This window comes from Solea solea, chromosome 19 (genome assembly GCF_958295425.1).
Source record: "Solea solea chromosome 19, fSolSol10.1, whole genome shotgun sequence".
In the NCBI taxonomy this organism is placed as follows: Eukaryota; Metazoa; Chordata; class Actinopteri; order Pleuronectiformes; family Soleidae; genus Solea; species Solea solea.
The window spans coordinates 6319994-6341713 of record NC_081152.1 but is presented as its reverse complement, the minus strand read 5'-3'; the positions used below and the strand labels follow the sequence as shown (position 1 = coordinate 6341713).

Below are 21720 nucleotides of genomic sequence, written 5' to 3'. Positions count from 1 at the left end.
ACAGTGATCATGTATAGTTACCTTTACTGGTGCAACCTGGTTAAAGTATCTCAGCATCTAACTGATTTATTGACAAAAATTTGATAAAGATGGTCTTTGGTCCCTGAGGAAGTATCTTGTTAGTTTTGCTGATCCTCTGACTTCTAAAAGGCAATGTCCTCCCGCTTGATAAATCCTTTTTACATTCAGGTCCATCAACAAAGCCTTGTTTTACGGATCAATGCAAATCTGCAAAAAGTCATTAAACGTGTCTCTTTGAGTTTTACCTTGTACAAAGTGCTTCATGAAACCTTCAATGCATAAAGCAAAGTGAGGTATTCTTGGAAATGCTCAAACCAGAGAGATGTGCTGACTCATGCAGCCTGTGGTCACCTTTTCCCCCAATGACATCAGTTGGTCTTGAAGTCATCGGTCAGTTACTTCTCTGGCAAATCTCGATGATTAGCTTCTGAATACACAACAAACACCACAGAACATTTTGTCTCCGTTTATAAAACTGATTGCGGTATTGCGGGACTTTTACCTTCTCTGAGATTTGTGGAACAAATCATCCCCAAGGTATTGCGTTTATAGCGAAGAAAGACTGATGGACCCTTGCTTCCCTCTCATCCTAATCCCATTTCAGATCTGCCCAGCAGATGTTCACATTCACACCACACTCAAAAAAGTCCCACCCTATGTAAAACAGTGGGGCCTTTCTGAAATCCATGAGGACCTGTCTCATACATCCAAACTATTTCCTTGTGGTGTTTTAAGCCTAGAGGCGGAATCCCTCTCACCTCAGTCCTCACGTCTGCTGGCTAAGTAAATCTCAAGTCTATTGTATGCATGGATAAGAGTATTAATAGTAGATATTAATAGATTGAAGACGTGGCAGGCAGGAAGACATACACTACACTGAATGGATTTCAATCCCATCCCCCTGCTTTACTTCAAGGCTTCACATAGAGCTAATGGATTTCTTAGAATAACACATGTTTAGACAAGCATCCCCACTCGCCATGCACGCGCACACACGCCGTAGACACACACAATGCATACATGCACACAAATCTTCCATTGCTCATTATTTTACTGGTAATCTCCCTCCACAGTCCTGTTTAATATACTTTCCATACAACATGATTCATCACAAACATCTCATTGAGGTTTGGCAACACTCACATGGAAACTCTTAACTTTGGAACCCTTGCAAAAGTGCTTACTGGTCTTGATAAACAGTGTCTGAAAGGGGAGACAAGCACAGGCATTTGGTGTGAATTTATTCTTCTATAATCACTTAAAATCAACATTTTTTTATCAAAACTTAGATAAAGGTACAGGTACAATTTGCCCATTCATCATGCGCCTGTTGCAATAGTGCCAATGGCTGCTACTTGCCACCTCTCTCCATAAGTACATAAACGCTGCAGTTACTACTTGATGGTCAACAGTTGAAATCCAGATGTCTGCTGTTGAATGCACAGTTGGAAGAACAAAAACAGAGGAGGGACTCATCCAAAAGGAGGGAGGGAATAATGGTGAGAGGAGGTACAGTGTTTGGGAGGTAAGGAGATAGACTTTCTGAAGATGGACAATGTTCAGTGAGAACACACATATGGTTTAAAACAGTTTTGGCATCTTTGTTCAAACACAGATGGGCGATGTTGAAAATATGCAGACAGCCACAAGTCATGACAGCCTGAAAAAAAAACGAGTGGTACTAGGGGGCAAAGCATACGTCAGAAATCCCAGTGTGATGAGTGTTTTATGTGGCTGATGACACGCTCGCAACAAATTTCTGACCAGAAAAAGTGTCCATGACGATTTTCCTAATACAGCTCCAGACAACAATAGACTAGGCTCAGAATTCAGTCATTTACTCCATAAATGAGACACTGGCTGTGGATGATGAAATATTAATGGCACGTAATGGAGACAGTCCATCATGAGGCATTTCTGTGTTCCTCAGTCAGTGGAAGATTATAGTCTGCTGAGTCTAACCTTGATTCAGGCCAGGGCTCCCATTCAAACCAGGTCCCTAACAACTGGAACCACTGGTGTGGGAGGGAGAGAGGAGGAGGTGGAGCTCTAGGGAGGGAGGGAGGGATACAGGATGGGGGACTTTCCCACTACTCAATGGAAGCTACTCATCCACTGTGTGTACAATATACTTTTTTTTTCGTTCTCTCTCTCTATTTTTTTTTTACTCAAGCATCCTCCATCTTGTCTTGTTTTAAGGGTTTTCAATTTCCATGTTTAGCGGAAAATTAGCAGTATGGTTGTGAAATAGCAATGTGGCTTGATCAATCTACTACTTGATATTCATGGTCGTCATATGACAAATCCTTATCATATGATGATATCCTGATTTTTTTCCAATGACGCCAGTCGAGTGTTCACCTATTCTCTCAAGATCTACATTTGTGGATGAACACAAAATCTAGTAGCCTACAGACATGAGACAAGAGGATGAAGGCATGACGACAGTTTGAGGTTTATCATTATCTCAACAACTAATGAAGCTGCCCATCAAATTTATTAGATGTGCATGACTCCTTCCAAATGATCAACCAGTTCCCTTTGTCTTGTCTGTATCAACTGACGACATTCCCTATAACCCTCAGCTTTTGTGTTAAGGGGAAATTGGAAAGTAAGCCTCGCTGCCACCGTCTACAAAATGTTATCTGCTTAAAATCTGCATGTTAGCATTCTGTGGATAGCATTTAGCCTTAAGCCTCACAGACACACCGACGTGGCCGCTGATTGTTTGCTCAATAGTTCATGCGTGTAAGCACAAAGAGGGAACAGAAATATAATAAGGATCAGTCACAGAGGTCAGACACCATGTGCTCGAGTCCAAAGGGGAACAAGGAGATGGAAAATAAATACATTTGAGAAAGGTGGAGAGAGTCCAACATGAACAAACTGGATGGTGTGATCGTGTCTAGACTGTTCCTGGCCTGCCTGAGCTCTGCTCTTTGAAGTGCCTGATAGAGATGCGTGCTGCTCTCTCGGGGCATATGTGCAACCTCTGATGAGGCTTACTCCAGATCTTCAGTTTTTAGACCATCATCTCCGGGTTTATAGTCTCTGAGTCTCTGCATTCCCTCGCCTTTTCCCCTTCCATTCATATTCCTTCCACTGATTTCTTTCCCCTCCTTAACCCCCCCCCCCCCCCTTCTCTCTTCTTTGCCTTCCCTCACGCCATTTTCCATCCTCATTGCAGTCCTGGCCCCATTACATTCCAAGCAGATGTGAGATGTGTGTGCTTACATTATATATACACACACGTGTGTGTGGAAGAAAGACAGATTGTACTTTTAATCAGATGCAAAGACAAGATGTTGAGGCCACTCTTTGACATGATTTTAGAATAAAAAAAAAAATAGTTATAAAAGAATAGAAAAAGAAATTCAGTAGTTCTGTAGTTGAACAGTGTCTTCAACAAACCAGTTCTTGGAGCGGTGGAAACAATTCAGCAAGTCACACAAGCATTGCCCCGTTTAATGGGGGGTTTATAGAAAGGGTGAGGTAGCACTTTCCAGAATCATCAGAAAATTACAAGAAGGGTGGGAGGCCAGCAGGAAGGAGGGGGGAGGGAGCGAGCATGGGGATTTGTCTTCTCAAGTGGGAACTGCTAGCGGTTTCAGGGAGTACAGAAAAAAAAAAGCGTGTGTGATATGTATTGTGCACTTTAAGAAAGAAATGGGGAGAAATAATGAGCCGAGTGAATTAAACAAGATGACATAACACTTTCTGCGGTCAGTTTTGTTGTCATTTTGGCGTCAACAATTAGTCCCACAATTGAAGGGATTAGATGAGATGTCAGCAACACAGTGACGAGATGGGTTTTTGGAGACTGGATAAAGGAGTTAATACACAGTACCCTAAAGAATACTGATGAATGACGGATGATGCAAACAGAATAATAACACGTGTAGTGTCTGATAATTCAAGATGGGTGACACTGATTTGATTAAAAAGACAGCGACCAGTAGACTATAATATTTAGTTAGTATACAGCGTGTGGTGAGACAGACAGACAGACAGGCAGGCAGGCAGGCAGACAAATCATCCTCTCTGGCACAACACAGTGCCTCAAGCGCTTCCTGGCACACCTCAGTGGAATTAGCTGGTAACTGAATGAGCTTCATTACACTGACAACATGGCATGAAGGGAGCGGGGTCAATGAGTCTAACGTGGCACATAGATCTGCTGACATCCTTTTATTCTCACCACCACCTCCAGTTTGGCTTAGCTCTGCAAGAGAACATCCCATTTCATCAGGACAGTGGAAACTCTTAACAGTCTGACAGTATGTTTATATACCATTAGAAAAAAATCTAATTATTGTGCAAGTGCAATATGACAGGACTTTTAAAATACATGTTAGTCATGAATGAAAGGACACTAAATTGAAGTTCTCAAAGTTGTACGAATATTATCTGTGAGATAATGGAAGTAGGAGACAAATTACATCATTTGGACCCAAGTCAGACTCAAGTCGCACATGCACCACAGTTCCCATCTTCTGGCTTAATCCCAGAAATGATGGAAGAAGCCGATACACAGAAAAATAAGACAATGTTGGGAAAAAATGGCCAGGATATTTGTTATTTTTCGCTAAGTTAGCTTAAAGAATTTAATATTTTAAAGTTCATGGGTGGCAGGACGTCTTAAAATAGCACTCGACATGCTTCCAACTAGCCAAATTCTAATGCACTTCACTGAAATTAGAGGTGAGGGTTGAGGTTAAGGGGCTGGATTGTCATGAAGCAGGTTTAGTATTTATACTGGAGAGAGAGGCGTACATCCAATCACATAGCTGCAAATAACTTTACCTTAATTGTCTTTGTTTGTTCTGTGAAATAGACTCACAAGTTTGTCTTGTCTTAAAAAGTGATGCCAGGGTCGTGTTTAAAACTTGTTTCATTGAACCCAAGTAGCTAAAATCTTATCTATCACAGATTTTAGCTATTGACCTTTATCATTACCATGCACAGATGCTATAAAGAGCAATAATTCAAACGTGTAAGCATTGGAGCTCGTAGCATTAACTACGTACCCACAAGGACGTATCTGCCATGCAGTATCTGTTGTACTCAGACTTTGAGGTTTGCATCCCTGAAACTTTTGCTGCCATCACAATGCAAGAGAAGTGAGAGGCGGTTTGGTAATAAGTTCAGATTCTTTAGAAGAAAGAAGTAGTGTAGTGAAAAAATAAATGGTGTGGTCTGCTTATTATCAAGAGTAACCACAGCATTGTTTCTGGAACGTTCTCAAGCTACCACAAGTGGGAGGTGAGAAATATGCTGTCTTGACATAACACCTTCTTTATTTTCTGATTTAACACCTGATTTAACACCTGCATGCTTGTGAGACTGGACCACTAACACTAACCCCCCTGCATGATAAAGCTGTTCTAAATTAACTTTTTCCTGCTAGAGATCATCCACCAATCCACTATGTCCTGACACAATACAGTACGGCTCTGCATCTGACACCTCTACGAGTAAAAACTCCTGTTAGTAATTATCCTGGCAAATAAAATCTAACCTTTTGAGAGATTTGCAGGATAAAGGACAAGAGGTGTGTAATGCTCGCCATACTTTACAGCTTTACAGACATCATCTGCATCATATGTCCGCCTGTGAGCTGGGTGCTTCTCTCTGGGAAAATCTAAATCACGATGTTGGACACGATAGGCTTAATTTAGATCGTAAATGTGCTGTAATGATTCGGCATGCAATGTATGAAAAATGTTCCACATTCCTATGTGGTTCACTGACACTTTTCACAGCAATTGTCCCACAAATGACCTCTGGTGACACAACACAGCTTGAACTCACTCAACTTTGCCTCAATACCACCACATTATCTAAACACGAGCAGGTCGCCGTCACAGTACACAATGCCACAAAAATCTGTGTGTTAATACGACTGTGAGCCACTGTGGCTACCATAAACCTGCAGGACCCACTGGCACTGACTCCCTGACCATCTGGTCCACTGGTGGAGGAATGCAGCCTAATTCTCCCACAAGATGTGGCATCAGTGGACGTTGATGGGAGCGCAAACATCTGTGGTAATTGTCACTCCAGTTCTCCGATTTGCTGTCAACACTGGCTCTACTTATGTGAAAGAAGAGCAAAGCCCAATCTCTTGATAAGGCAGATGGGAACAGCAGGAGATAGAACAAGCCCAACTGAAAGTCAATAAAGGCATCAAGAAAGTGTCATTAAGAGCAGCAAGAAGTACAAACCGACATCCAACAGGCCAATTCCTTTTCTCCTGGTCCAATATTTTCTTTCTCAAAACCACATGTTTGGCACCAGAACCTCTTGACTACTTGCTTTTCAGAATTTTTTAAATCAGTGAAAAGTTTTCTCGACATAAATCTTACTCTTGTATCAAAATATCAAAGAAAGATGAAAATACACTATGTACTCTAAACCAGTGGATCAGGGTGTTTCCCTATCAAATAGTTGGAACATTATTTTTAGTTTGCAAGCCTGGATTGAGAGTACATATCAGAGCCAATGGCAAGTTTGCAAACTGAAGGCAAACTTGTTCTTGCATTGGTAATTTCACCAACATGCATTTTCTTTCTCAGTGTTGAATCATGTGTAAGGATTCATTGGTATTCTCCTCAAATGCCAATGTGTAACCAAGTGCAAATAGAAATTGAAATGTGACAAAAATAAGTTGGCAAGATGTGAGAAGGCATAGAGCTGAAATGGAAGGAATTAATTAACACAATATAAGATCAGCCAGTCACATGGCAGCAACCTTAAACCATACAGATATGACATAAAAGTGGCTTTGCTGTACCACGGCTGCTGGAGCCACACATGCTCGTCTCGCCTGAGTATTTTAGAAACTGCTCATTTACTGAGACTTTAATTTACAAGCATCTCTACAGTTTGCATAAAATCGTCCAAAAAAGAGAAAATGTCCAGTGAGCAGCAGTTCTCTTGGTGAAAAAGCCTAGTCGATGCCAGAGGTCAGAGGAAAATGACTAGTTTATATGCACTGCAACTGACCAATCCTCTAAAAGGCATTAAGCATTGTGGCCTCTCTTTAACATGTCCTTGCAGAAGAATGTACTCGTTGTTATGCACTACCTCCACGCAAACAACTACTCCAAATCTTTTGGCTGTGAAACGTTGAAATTCACCGTAGGTGCTTTTAAATCTGTACAGTTTTACAGTTTTTTTTTACTATGCCTTCCACATTGTACTTGGCTCCTGTTGCACTTGCCTGTTTGTGTATGGTGTTATGATGTGCCTTTGTGTTTTGTTGTCTTCACCATGCTGCTCTGAAATAATTGCCCCTAGTGGGACTTGATTAGTTTAAATGGTAGGAAGACAACAGCAACTCAAATAACCACTCGTTATAGTGTTGCATGCGGATGATCATCTCTGAACGCACGATACGTCACAGCAGGGGCCAATCTATTGGCTGTCCTGTGTGTATAGCAAGATAAGTTGACAAAACGGGCCCAAGCGGGTCTCAAGCTTCTGACTCTAAAACGCATCTTATATGAATTGATGTTTTTATGTACTACAATTCAAATATAAGTGACAGTTCAGCTAAATTACATCAATCAGCGAACTCATTTTATAAAAAACGTCTGCTCTCTGTTGTATCTATGCAGTGGTCTTTCTGGTCGGCTCATGGTGCTCGCAGTTGGCCAGTTTTGTGGTGCTGCTTCACCACCATTTAAATTATGATTTGTCTGCCGACTGAAGTTTTTCGGGCTGAGAACTTGATGTTCTTACAGAACTGGTCAGCCTTGCAAACACACCGTGATGAAAGTAAATTTTTTTGTTTTTTATCTATCTATCCCTCAGTTAGAATCTGGAATCTCTGGCTTCTTACAGTGTTCGTACCTGCTCATAAAAGTGATGTTGTGCTAGGACGGAGGTTCAGGTGCAGAGTGGGAATAGAAAAGGCTACATTCTCTCTATGGTCCATGACCATAGAATTAACCAAAATCAACCTCCAACCTCTTGATTCAAAAGGATTTGGCCAAACCTTCCAATACCGCACTTGTACTTTGGTGACACAAATATAATATTAAATGGCATTATTCAGAATACAAAGCTGCAAGATTCATCCCTCAGAGACACTATTACTGCCATCAAATCATTGGTATCACTATCAGACACACCCTGTACATTAGTATGAGTTGAGTGATAAGACACCACATGTATTTGCTTGTTCTTGGAAGAGAGGCAAAGGGAAAAAAAAGGAGGATTCCGCACAGATTTGTTTAGGACGGTCTGTCTTTACAGTGTAAACAAAGCGCTCAGTAAATATAAAGCCTGAAGACATGGGACACAACCTTGTTTTACTGTCCTTCGGTCATTGTGCCCTCTCCTACACACAGATACACAGAGAAATGCATGGTATGTTTACAAACCCAAACATTTCAAAGCACAGACATAAATACAAGTGCTCTTTGGGCATATACAATAAAATCCATATGTATACTTCCTCTACAGTACGCATAGCGTGGTAATATAAATTCATCGCACACAGAATTCCTCCACTTCTGCGTTCTGTCACTTTTGTTTCACTGTTTCATACACATCTAATGCCACACACAGTCTGTTTGACAGCCTCATCAAACACAAGTGGCTGTAATTATTTCCTCACCTTTGCCTCTGGAGCATAATAGTATGTATAAAGATTCCCTGTGTGAAGATCAACTGGTGTTAATGAGTTGCCATTAAACAAAACTATGAGATAAATTAAGAATTGTTAGCCAACTCTGCAGTTCCCCACAGCTCCACATATGGCACTTTTACATTATAAAGTTGTAGTTGTAGTTGTTAATCGTCTCTACTCGGTTTGGTATCAGGTACGTCTTTTTACTATAGTGCCTCCTCACTAGTGACGAGCAAAGCAGTTGCTTTCAGTGTAACTGAACCATTAGAATCAGCATGACCGGAGCGCAGACTACATCTGACACAATCACTGAACTAAAATACGGCTGAACGGGTTGTGATTGGGCTCATGATCCCCAGCTTTCAGCAGTGCTGTCGCTAAATACACCAGACTCCGCTGTTAAATGTTGAGATTTTAGACATTTCCTTGCTAAAGGTTGCAAGATGAATACATGTTTTCAGGATTTTTTAAGTCTTTTTAACTGATCTACTTGTTCGGTTTGATTCCTGTGTTGGACGTCGCACTCATGACTCTTCCAGTGACGACACTCTCTGACCAATCAGTGGCGGGCAGTCTGTTGGCTTAGCTCGCTTGAAACCTCACCAGAGGAGGTACTAAATCACCAGGTACTATCACTAATGCAAACGCAAAGAAAAAACAGTAGAGTTGAGCTCCAACTGTATAGTGGAAAAGATCCGACATTGTTTTGGGCGTTACAGTTTTTCAGTCACTCGCAGAAGTTTTCACTGGGGTAATTAAACAAAAACACGGTATTCCACCTGCTTAGTACTGACCATTGTAATGTTTTGTGTTGGCTGGATTACCACACACCAGGCAAATCCAGCAATCCATTATAGTCACCATTAAGACCGCTTTCAGGGCTGGTATTAACATCCATCCTGAGGAATCCAATCCCATCCATATCGTGCTCAGTTCAGGTCTGAACACATCCTTAGATCCGATCACGCAAAAAAACACAGGTCTGAACACATCCTTATATCCGATCACACAAAAAAACACATTTGGAGGTGCGGTTATATTACCGCATTCCTGAGCATGAATGCATGTTCATTTCTTTAAATTAATCAGGGCCTATACGTTGATTATTACAGTATGTAGCCAGCGACACAATACTGGCACTGATTGTCATATTCTCTTTCATTTCTTTTTTCCTAAAGGTTGAAGTATTATTTGATGTTACAGCAGCACGAAAAGGGCCTTGATTCACTCAGCTTTGCTCAGCTCGTTTTTCCTCTCCCTCTCGCTACGAGCTGACACATCACACACATCTCTACAGTCAGACTCGTTGAACATAATGTTGTTCTGGTGAAAAGATATGATGTCAGTCTGGGTTTAAATAGAGAGTGGGTGAAGCCAGAGCCCAGCTCATGTGATCACGTGACACATCCAGGATGTATTTTTAATGCCAGGTGTAAACAGTTGTACAAAGCACTAACCACATGCGAGTGAATCACGGAGGACGGATGAAGCCTAAAGTACAAAATCAAATGTCTTTTTAATCACTCTTGTGTTAACTGTTGGAAAGTAATCATGTAACCAGGTAGTATTCCACCACAAGACTATTGTTTGATTTCTGGGTCTTTGGTGAGCCATGTGTATTGAACATCACGTGTGCTTTACAGGGCCAAACAACAGTTCTTTACTCCAAACAAGTTCATGGGATCCTGGATGTTATTTTTCCCAGAAGACTCGTCAGTGCTGCTCTGATTTATTCAATACTATCTGCCAGTGATGCAGGTTCTGCTGATCAGAACTTTCACATGACCCGGATAAATCGTACTCTAATTTACTATAATCTGACTCATTTAACATTGACTTAATGTAACAATTAGGAAATTGTTGGAATTCGAGACAGAGGAAAGATGGCAGAAGAATAAGTGCGGGGGGGGTTACAGTATGCCATATGGATGTGTTTAACAACTGCGGCACAAAGATGCCCCCATAATGCAACTATTAAACCATCCCATAAGGTCATTGATGAGCTCATTGGATGACATCACAGCAGCACTCTGGCAAACCCGCTTTTCTTTTCCATGAAACAACATACTTCACCACTACCTGTGATCACTAAAGCTACATTTCTCAGATGTTAAAACAGGGAAATGTTCCTTTCATCGAGTCTGGACAGGTGAAGGAGACAAGGAGGTAATGGTGCTGATGTGTGATGTTATTTTATCATTGTTCAAGTAGGAGAAAGAGCAGCAGGGAGGGAGGGGGGGGGGGGGAGTCGGGACAGGGCGGGGCTCCGGCACGACTGGAAAACTTCAGATACACTAGACGAAGGTGGAGCTCATTGTTGGAACAGCAGCTTTGTCGATATTACTCCACCCCCTTCTCTCCCTCTCTCTCTCTCTCCCTGCACCCTCCCAATGCACACACAGATACGGTTTTCCTATATTTTCTCCACAGCCTATCATGTAATAGTAGAAACATATGCGCACTAGTGTGCTGACATGTGCGCAGGCCCTGGGTCCACAGGGAGGGTGAGGGATACATGGTGCAGTGAAAAAATACTATTAATTCCTCTCCTCCTTTTCCTTTTTTCTTCCTGTTTCCCCCTTAGGTTCCTCTTTGCAGTGTTGTTCTTTTCACTTTTGTGCACACTTTCAGCTTGTTCCACATGTCACCAGACTTGCTCATCTCTATTTTGCCTCCCATGTCTCTTGTGTTTGGTTGTTTGCTTGTCACTGTTTAGCTGTCATAATTGCTTTCTTTCGCTCGCGCTCCTCTGACGTTTTTTTTTTTTTTTCCCTTGTCCTCCCTGACTTGCAGTCTCAGCCGTTACCTTGTGTGTTGAAACAAGTTGCATGAAGGCTTGAATGTTTTTTTAAGGTGAACAAAAGTCCTTGACAGCTGCATATTCGCCTTGGCTCCTGCTTTTGAGAAAATTCCATCCCACCCTTTTGCATCACTCACTGCTCCTCCTGCCTCACGTTCTCACAGCTCCCACATTTTCTCTTTCCGTCACTTTTCTCCGTCCTCCATTCCCTCCTTCCTTTTCTCCTTCTCAACTCTCCCCTCCCTTCGTTCCCCCCCTCTCTCTATGACCCCTTTCTTCCATATCCCTCGTCCTCACTTATCTCACCTCTCTTTTCGTAATGCGTCTGCTCGTTCCCCCCGTTCTCATCATTTTGAATGCAATCCTGATGGATTGTTTTGCTTCTATTTCTGTCTTGGACAACAGAATTGTCATTTACTGTGACCATGACACTGTATCCTTCTGTCAGCATGATTTAAGCCAATCACAGTGAGGCATAATGGTAATTCTAAGGGGAAAAAAGGGGGATGAAAGAGATCAACAACAGGAATAGGACAGTCTGACCAAAAACCCAAGAGATGGCAAATCATTTAGAGCTGTGACTGTCACAGCAATGTCAGACACAGCCACCATGGCGGCTCAATCACTTTGAGGCTTGTCTTGTTAGTGTATAGTTTGGCTGAGTGGGTGTTTACTTGGAAAAGGGAGGATGACTCTGTCCCTGAGACAAGAAACATTAATTCCAGCAGGAAATGTAAACAGCAGAATTTTACAAGACTACGTCATTATTTTTCAAGATTAACTCTTAAAAGTTCCAGGACATAAAAACAGAGGAATTATCCCTTTCCTTTCCCAAGCACATCAGGGGGGACTATGGTGGCCTTTGCATACCAGAGAGGATGTTGTTTTTCTTTGAATGCAAAGGAAGCTTCTACTTCAAAATGTAAAACACACAAGTTCCTGCTGATTTGTCTATCCCCAAAGACAATTACACACTAACACAAACTTTTGGGTTGTATTATACAATTTCAAAGTCACTAAACCTGACTGTTACAGGCTGGACTTTTAAATTAGCATGAAGCTGAGCCATAAGCATGGCACACTATGCTTTCTAAATGTTCTTAAGGGAGACAGAAAAATGTCTTGATATCAGTCTTATTTTCAGACTTCAGTTGGCAGACTGAGTCCTAGTTCACCCAACAGTTGCACGGTAGCTTACTACACAAGCGTTGGGCGGACACCGGCTGAGAACAGCATGTTCTCACAGTCTACTTGGCAGAATGGTCGTGGTAGGGAATGTGTAGTTCTGGCCATGTGAAGTGTTAAACACAATAATTTACAGACTATGCTTCCACTGGTCAGTTCTTTTTTCTTCTTTTTTTTTACCTTCCCCCAACCAACACATATACCAACAATGTGGCCAATTTTCACATCGTTCATTTTAGGACCTGGCATATCATTAAATACACGTCACAGATTACTGGGGACGCTGCAATTTGTTATGTGTAGTGTAGAATAATGAAGAACTCTGTGTTTCAAAATGCACGGTGAGAGCCACACAAGAATCACAGCAGCCAAGTGCTACATGCTACTGTGCGTGCTAACATAGCTCAGTGGCCTGCAAAGTGGTGTGAATGGTACACATCCTCCTGGTGAGTGTTTGCACAGTGGCTTATTCAGTAAGCCAAGGTGCTGGGCAAGACAAAAGTTTGTGTTGGGGCAAGACAAGTTTGTGTTTGCACATTAAACAAGAAGGAGACAAAGACCCTGAAATCACATTTAGACAATTGCCCCCTTAATAGGCATAAATGCTTGAACTATACACACACACTTTTGGTTGTTTCACTATTAAATAGGTTTAATAACTACACGTTATTTTTCAAACCCTGGGTTTGATTGTTGTATATTGCATATTGAATTATACAGACTGAAACTCGGGATGTAAATCCACGTTTTATGGCTCCTGAAGTGTTCTCCATCGTTGATCATAAAGGGTAACCACCCTCCATGTATTTAGGGTCCATGTTTAAATTTAGCAAATGACAGCAGGGACAGACACCGCACAAACGTGAAGTTGAGGCTTCATTACTTCAACTACTTTTAGCTTCTGCATTCACACACGACTCTAAATCATGCTCTTGTGTGCTCATCGTTAACACTGTTCTGAAGCTGTGGTCACAGTTTATGGATGTGGCCAGGACGCTGCCTGTTTTGTTTTGAGCCACAGCTTCTGGTAGGTGATGCTCAAATTAAGGTGTCAGGTGATAGCAAATTAAATTTGACTTATGGAAACAGCCCGCCAAGATCATTTTTGCCTAAGTGGGTGTGACCACATCTTTGAAAAAAAAAATCATGTGATAGTATCTCCAGTCGTGCTGTGAGAGAAAGGATTTAATTCTAATGTGTCCATAAGACTTTCCCTTTCTTCTTTCTTGACATTTTGACCTCAGGTGAAAGTTTGGATTCCTGAGCTTGTCCTATCTGGTCCTAACCCCAGCAAAGCCTGAGGTCAAGATAGATCACTGCAAGGTCAACGAGGGTCAGGTTTTTGCCTTTGTTATCCCTCCCTTCCTCCCTCCCTGCACCAACCCTCCAGCAATACCTTTTTGAACAACTCAAGATTGTTTCCCCAAAAGCAGTGGCGTAATGCACACTGACTTTACGCACTCTTAACTCCAGTACTACCAACTGAGCAATCCCATGCCCCCCTGGTGTTAAATTGTTTATGGCTTCATGATTTATCATGCCAGCACTCAATGCACACAAACTGTGGTTTTGGCTCTCTTTATTGTCATTAGAATAAATGCTGTGGCGTGAGAGTGTTATGGACAATACTAAATTTTATTATCAAAACAATTAGTTTGATAAAAAGCACCACCTAAAGTTGTGTCATCTGTTTGTAATTCTGTGTTGTGCTGTTGTGTTGTCCATGACAGGTCTCTCTTGAAAATGAGACCCCATGTCTCAATCAGATAACGTGTATAAATGAAGGTTCAATATAAAAGAAAGAGAGACTGCACTGGGTTCTTATAAAATGAGAAGTAAGCAGAGTTATAAAGTCACAATGCAATTCAAGTTTAACAAGGTTTATTACAATTAAATATGGTTTAAATTGATTACAAGAGCTTTTTTTATGATTTTCTTATGACTTTGATGGAGGATGTGCTTTCAATATAGGCAAAGTGATACAGAGATCTAGACGTTATGTGACTCACTTTGTTTGGCGTCACTAGTGCCAATTGCAAGCTGTGCACTTTATATCCATGGAGATCAAGCAATCTATCGCAGAACTTGACAGACTGACTATAACTGACCCTTATGTTGCCCCAGCAGTGCTTTTCATCAGTATATTTTTTTCAGACCTGAAATATTCGGACATTATCTTCAATTTTCTCATAAACTTTGCCTCATTCTACTCCAGAGAACGCTTACGCTTTGCAACAAAAGCATGTAAAATAAACAAGATGTTAAAGTTAATTAGCATTGGACACTGTACCTGATATAGTTGCCTGTAATTTCCAACGGCTCACTTTGATTTAGTTTTAAGGCTGTGATGCACCTCTGCTGTCTCTTGGAATATTTAGGGATCTGGTAAAATGCTCCCCCCCCTTTCCTCACGGGAAGAGATTTGTTTAATGTCGAGACTGACAGAGACAACAATTGTGCTAGTAAAGTGAGATGTTTGCAATCAGTTTGGAGTACGACTGAAAACACAAACAAGTGGCCACAAACAATTTGCAGAAGCAAATTCTTCTGCTCAGAAAACCCAGTCATTCAGTAGTTTGGCAGGATAAAAGCTTCTCGCCCCCACCTGCCCAGGTGCTGCTGCTGTATACACACAAATGCTCCCTCAAACAGGTCTGTTCATGATGATCAAACAACAACAGAACCACCAAAAGTTGAACTAAGAGAAAACTGGCACAAAACGTAAACAATCTTTTTCTTTGCCGTTTTCAAAAAGGTTCCTCGTAACACGGGTCGTTTCTGGGGGTTCGTCTCTAAGGAGATATTGTCCGACTCAAAACGCTGTAGTACATATGCCAGGACAGTCATTTGCGCTGTAACGTTACACCAAAAACAGAGAAGACGTTACACATTGCAGATTTGTGCCGTATCCCTGTGCATATTCAGCAACTTCAGACCCCTAGCGACTTTTTCTTTTTTTAAAAAGTGTCAAATCTACCCTAAACACTTTACGAGAAGAAAATGCACAATTCAGCCAAACGAGTGAGATCCATCTAACTGTATTTACTGACCCACACACACAGTAAATGTGCTACATAAACAGAGTCACAGACAAGAACGAGCTGTGAATGTTCAGTGCTGCAGACTGTGTGTGGAACAATCACTGATCTGTTTTGTTTATTCAAGTAAAAATAGGTTTCTCTTCTCTTTATTTTACGATGCAACACTTTTTTCACCCCCGTGTGTGAAATCTCTAAAGACAGGACGTGTTCTAGTTATATCTAACGTCTCTTTTCAGGCTGACTTTAGTTACTTTTCATTGACAGTAGTTGGTAAAACTGTCAAACAATCTTCAAACACAAGACAATGAAGGACAGCGCAAGAGAGAAGTGGGAATATGATGGCATTGTTTCCCCAAAGTAGCTTACTCAGAAATGCAAGGCCGTCGTTTTGAGAGTTTCCCACTGCGAGGCGTTTTCAAAAAATACCGTTTCAGGTCCCCTAAAACACTCCATGTGGCTGGAATGCCTCTGACAAAAAAAGTATGCGTATTATTCACCTAAACCTGTTTCTGTGTGAACGAGCCCTTAATGTAGTCTGTCATTTTTTTCAATTTGCCATCTTTACAAATGTGGGCCTAACTCCTGAGATGAAGGACATTGTTGCTACCATACAAGCAACAAAAAAAGAGTAAAGAAAAACAAAACCTTTTGCCCTCAACATTTTTTTTCATGCACACATCTGTGACCCACTCAACAGTTTAACAGCCACCCACCACTGGAGAAACACTGGCCTATAGTGTTGCAACATGAGGTCGTTCAGCCAGAAGCTTCTGGCTCGGCTGTACAAATCGCCCTGTTATAATAAAGTTTCAAAAAAGTAAATATTCCACAAAATTTTAAAGCTTCCATTAATGGATGTTTGCATCCTGTTTTTTAGTGGTGAACAAACTTGGGGGGTTTCTTTGATGATTTAACCAGCTGGTTCTTTTTCATCAGCCTCCAGTCATCGAGTTATGGTAATCTGATCCAACGTTTCTATAAAATCGAGTCATAACAACCACACTTGACTGACGCTGCTTTAATCATTTGAAATCTTTTCCACTTTTATTTTTTTGGTCCCACTTCTTTCCCATTTACAACTCCTGACGTAAGGCGATAAGCATCTTGTGGCTACATATTTGCATTGTGTGATGTGGGCTGTTGCAGGCATGTTCTGCCCTCACTCAGAGGTTCACCCAAACACCAGGACATGGTCTTTAGCAGCACTTAATGAACCTCAACTTCAGCTGCCTTTTTTACAGCACACTGTAAAGCCAACCAATACATCATTAGCGTATTTTTCCTCATGAAAAGTTTGGGTTTAGAGTCTATTTATAATCAAACATGAAAAAGGAAGTTTCCATGTCCACAATAATGAAAGAAAACATGAAGGAGATCATGTCAGAGCCTGGTACTGATGGTTTCTAATTGTTCCATAACCACAATGAAAGTGGAACAACAGCATTTTGGGGTTTTGCCCGTCTTTTGTTTGACAGATAACAAAAGTATTGTCCTTAAATGGCATTTTCTGTGTTAGGGCAAATCACTTATCTTATTATCTCACAAATACCAGGTATATTTATCGATATAGTGTATGTCAAACAACTTTGTCTTAATTGTGGTTAACAATAATCCCATTATCATATTTAAAATTGTATGAATTTGCAGTGTATATCACTCATGTGTACATATTTTGGACAAATATGTCTGATATGTGTGTACATATACTGTATATAGAGATTACAGATTAAAAAGGTTGTGCCATTGAACTGGTGACTCCATTGGTGACATTTGGCATTACAATGTACTGGCCAATCGTACTGTCAAGTGTGAGCGAACATTACTGTTGACACTAATTTTAACACTGTATTTTTGTAGTTTGAACTGAGTGAAACATGAAATAACTTGTGTGAATTGTAAAATCCCTTCTCAGGAAAAGATATACATAATTCTAATGCTGGTGCCAGCAAAGTGTGAATACTGTGTAACAGAAAAGGCACTGATGCAGTAAATGCAGAATTTTAACATGAAACTCATGTGGACGTCTATAAAAGACTAGAAATGTACCATATACGTAAATAACCCTTAACAGGGCACTCACAGAATTACTTAGAAATCATAAATGCCAAACAAATGTGCCCAGTAAAGAGATAAAGTCAATTTTCCACAAAGATATCACAGGAGCAAATCCAATCCATCAATTTTTTACCGGTTTATCCTCCACATGAGGGTCGCGGGCGACACTGTGTCAATCTCAGCTTACATAGGGCAATGGGCCAGGGCGCACACCCTGGACAGCTCGCCAGTCCATCACAGGGCCACATGTATGGAGACAAACAACCATCCACTTTCACACACGGGGAGAACATGCAACCTCCATGCAGAAACGCCCTTGTTCTGACCGGGTCTTCTTGCTGCAAAGGCAAAAGTGATAACCACTACACCAACCGTGTGACCCAGATCCAATCCAACTTTATCTGTAAAGCACTTTAAAGACAATGCAGTTGGCCAAAGTGCTGTACACAGACATGACAAACAATAAAAGACAGTAAAACAATGAAAATAGTAAAAGCCAACATCTCAAACTGAGATAAAAGCCAAAGAGGAAAGAATGTGTTTTAAGAGAGGACTTAAAAACAGGAAGTGAGTCAGCCTGCCTGATGTGCAAAGGCAACTCATTCCACAGTTTCGGAGCAGCAACTGGAAATGCGTGGTCACGTATTAGCTTCTTCTTTATCTTTGGGGTGACCAACAATGACTGATCGGCCAACCTGAGAGAACGTGAGGGAGCCTATGGCTGAAGCAAGTCAGAGAGATACTGTGGAGCGAGACCATGAAGACATTTTAAATAATTTAATATTTAATAAAATCAATCCGGAAACGAACGAGGAGCCAGTGAAGTGCTGATAAAACTGTCGCCGAGCAGTGACGTTTTGAACCAACTGTAGTCGAGCAAGTGACGCCCAACATAGAGTGCACTGCAGTAGTCGGGATAAAAGCATGGATTAAAATCTCAAAGTGATGCTGAGAAAGAAATGATGAAGGTGACTCTTCGAAAACAACACAATGGAGCTCAGTGACAATGTTACAGTCAGTACTATTTTGTATATTTTACTGCAGTCGCATTGTAAATCAATGGTTAAATTGATCCAATTGATGAAATAAAAGATATTGAGCACTGTTTGTAGTGGTTATAGAAGTAATAGTGGTGTGGCGCAAATGATGCTAGAATTTGCACCACTGCCACAAATGGAGCAGAAAAGGAATTAGCCTGTTCACTCAGACTTTCCATTCTCACTTATGCTGATTGGAGCCAAACTTGATAAACACCAGAACGCAGATTACACTCCACAGGTCAAAAGCACACTAAAACTCGGGATTAAATGTTATTTTGACCAGTGGGAATGGGGAATATGTGGAAGATGACCACATACTCCCCGTTTTATTAGAGTCATACATCACATTATGAAATAGCCTGCATTTTCTAGACATTACAAATGATTCCAGAGAGTTCACTTTGAAATGTCCACTTTTTGGATAAGGACACTGCTGCATTGTGTGGAATACAGAGGAAACGCTCATTGATTGTTGGAAATATGAGGAACTTTGGCAGCCCTAAGCGGTCATTATCTGAAGTTCAGGAGAAGTTTGTCATAAAAGAAACATCTCAAGTAAAGTCAACACGCTTGATAGTAATAAAAGTGGGGATGAAATAAGTGTTCAAAGACGAGATGGATTATAAGAATGGGACAGTTGTGAAAGACGGTCCCACAGGAGGATCGTTGGACTGAAAAGCCTTGTTTATAGAATCCATAGTCTGTTAAAGACATTAGAGCCATTTCCCCTCAGCTACCAGGACAACTACTCACAAACAAGGAAAATACACATTGGACAAATTATCTTTCACAAATATGACAGCATACGCAAACATACTATCACTGTAATTACAATAACTAAAATTACTGGATATGGATTGGAATGAATGAATCTTGCAGATTAGGAAAATCAGTGCAGACTGTAATTATAAAACCCTTGTGGGAGAGTGCTGACGTGGATCATGTTTTGCCTGAAAAGAGATGCTTTGCAGCTGAGTCATCCCAGGCAGAGGCAGCCATATCCTGGGCAGACGAGGCCCCACTGACCCCTCCTTGGTTCTCTCCTCCCCCCCTCCACTCCCAAGCGTCCTCCTCTGATTCACACTGTCCAAAGAGAGCTGATCTGCTGGATGCCACGCCTCCCTGAGAGGTCATCCCAAATCATGATGGCGAGTTAGCCCCCCCAGTAGGAAGTTGGCTCCATGTGGAACTTGAGAGAGTCTCCTCATGCGGAGAAGGAGGCCGACCAATGGCCCCTGCAGGAAACGGCAAGCAAGCAAGCAAGCAAGCAAACAGGTGTGGAGTCTGGTCCTCATAAACTGTCTCTGACAGGACCCGGGACCCCCAGTGGAGGCCTGACACCCGCACATGTGTGTGTAACTGAAGAGACACACACACACACACTCACACTCACAGACACCTAGGGCCGGCTGGGTGGGCCTGGTGTTTACTGAAACAACAGGATGCATCATGGCTGTCGACATTTCAGCATTCTGAATGTTTGTTACTTTTTGTTTGTGTGTTTTTTTGCTTCACTCTCTGTCTTTCTCTTTTCTCCATTTTGCCTTCAGAGTGCTGAAGCTAGACTCAGTTCCAGGAGATGGAAGACACCATTTCTGGAAACGCACACATTTTTTAATCATAGCTTTTCAATGATTTGAGCAGGACAAACTTTTCAATTTCCACTGACCTCCGTGCTACTTAAAAAACCTGGCAGGCAAAGATTTGTTCATCTCTAAGAGGAGGGCTTCCTCCAACCTGCACAATTTTTCATTTGGATGTTGCAATAAATCTACATTATTTCCTCCGCCAAGGAGGTTGTGTTTTTCAGTCATGTTTGTCTGTTTGTCTGCAAGCAGAGCAGCTCAAAAAGAAAAGGACGGATTTGGATTAAAATCTGGGGTGATGTAGGTTATGGTCTAAGGAAACAAGGATTAGATTTTGGTGATGATCCAGAGCTGGATTTATTTCTGTAAGAAAAACAATGTTGATCTTGCCAGATAGAAAGTGAACTACCGCTGTGGGAAACTACGCAGCCTTGGCAGAGTTTTGTGTGTTCTGAATGCTTTCTGACGTTGTTGTACATCATTTAGTCCTGAATACAATACAATTCAATCTAAATTATTGGTGTTTATGGATTTTTTACGGACAATCCTGAATTTTATTTTTCCTAATATGCCAGACATGAACTGGATTACATTATTTCCAACAGCACAGATGTCATGTAGTCAGCATGTGGGATACTGTGCAAATCACTGTAAAATGAATTTAAATCAAAAGAAACTAATGACAAAGTGATGTGTTTTAAAGAGATTTTAACTCTTAGAACAGAGCATTTAGACTGCTTTTTTTCCATTACTATGTTAACATATAAGAATGTGCGGTATAGAGTGTCTTATATACTTTTTCAGCACAACCTATAGGCAATCTTAGTCTGATCAGATTTTTTTCATTATCACCAACTATATAAACACACCTGAGCAAAATGTACAACATTTTAAAAATCGGATTAAAACTGTGAAGTTCACTTGGCTTGTTTTTTGGAACAAAAATTAAAGTATAAAATATTTTGTGACTTCTGCACAGTTATCACTACTCCTAGTTTTTAAAAACAAGCAATATAAAAGTAATCATAGCTTTGACTTAACAACACATAAGACGAAAAAATGCATTTTGTAAAGCCTGAAGAAGTGACCTATAAACACACACCCCCGGGATGTCCATATAAGGAGTTGTGTATCATTCCCACTGCGATTTACCAAGGGTGCACCTGCTGTGCACGACGTGTGTCATATCCAGCCAGTTTCTGAGCTGCAACTATGGAAATTCTGGTAACGCTGGTTATGATGGTGGTTGTTGAACTGATTAGACTGAAGAATGAAAAAGAACGGATCATGAGACTGTGAAAACTTGGTGGCAATAGGGAGATGGGGGTGGGGGGGTGCACATTACAGTAGAGCAGGA

General features: G+C 41.2%; 1 protein-coding gene across 1 annotated transcript in view; it reads right to left on the bottom strand.

Moving 5' to 3' along the window:
• The window catches only part of LOC131446656 (uncharacterized), a 37780-nt gene that overhangs the window by 3243 nt on the left and 12817 nt on the right, over nucleotides 1-21720 (bottom strand). The window lies entirely within an intron of this gene.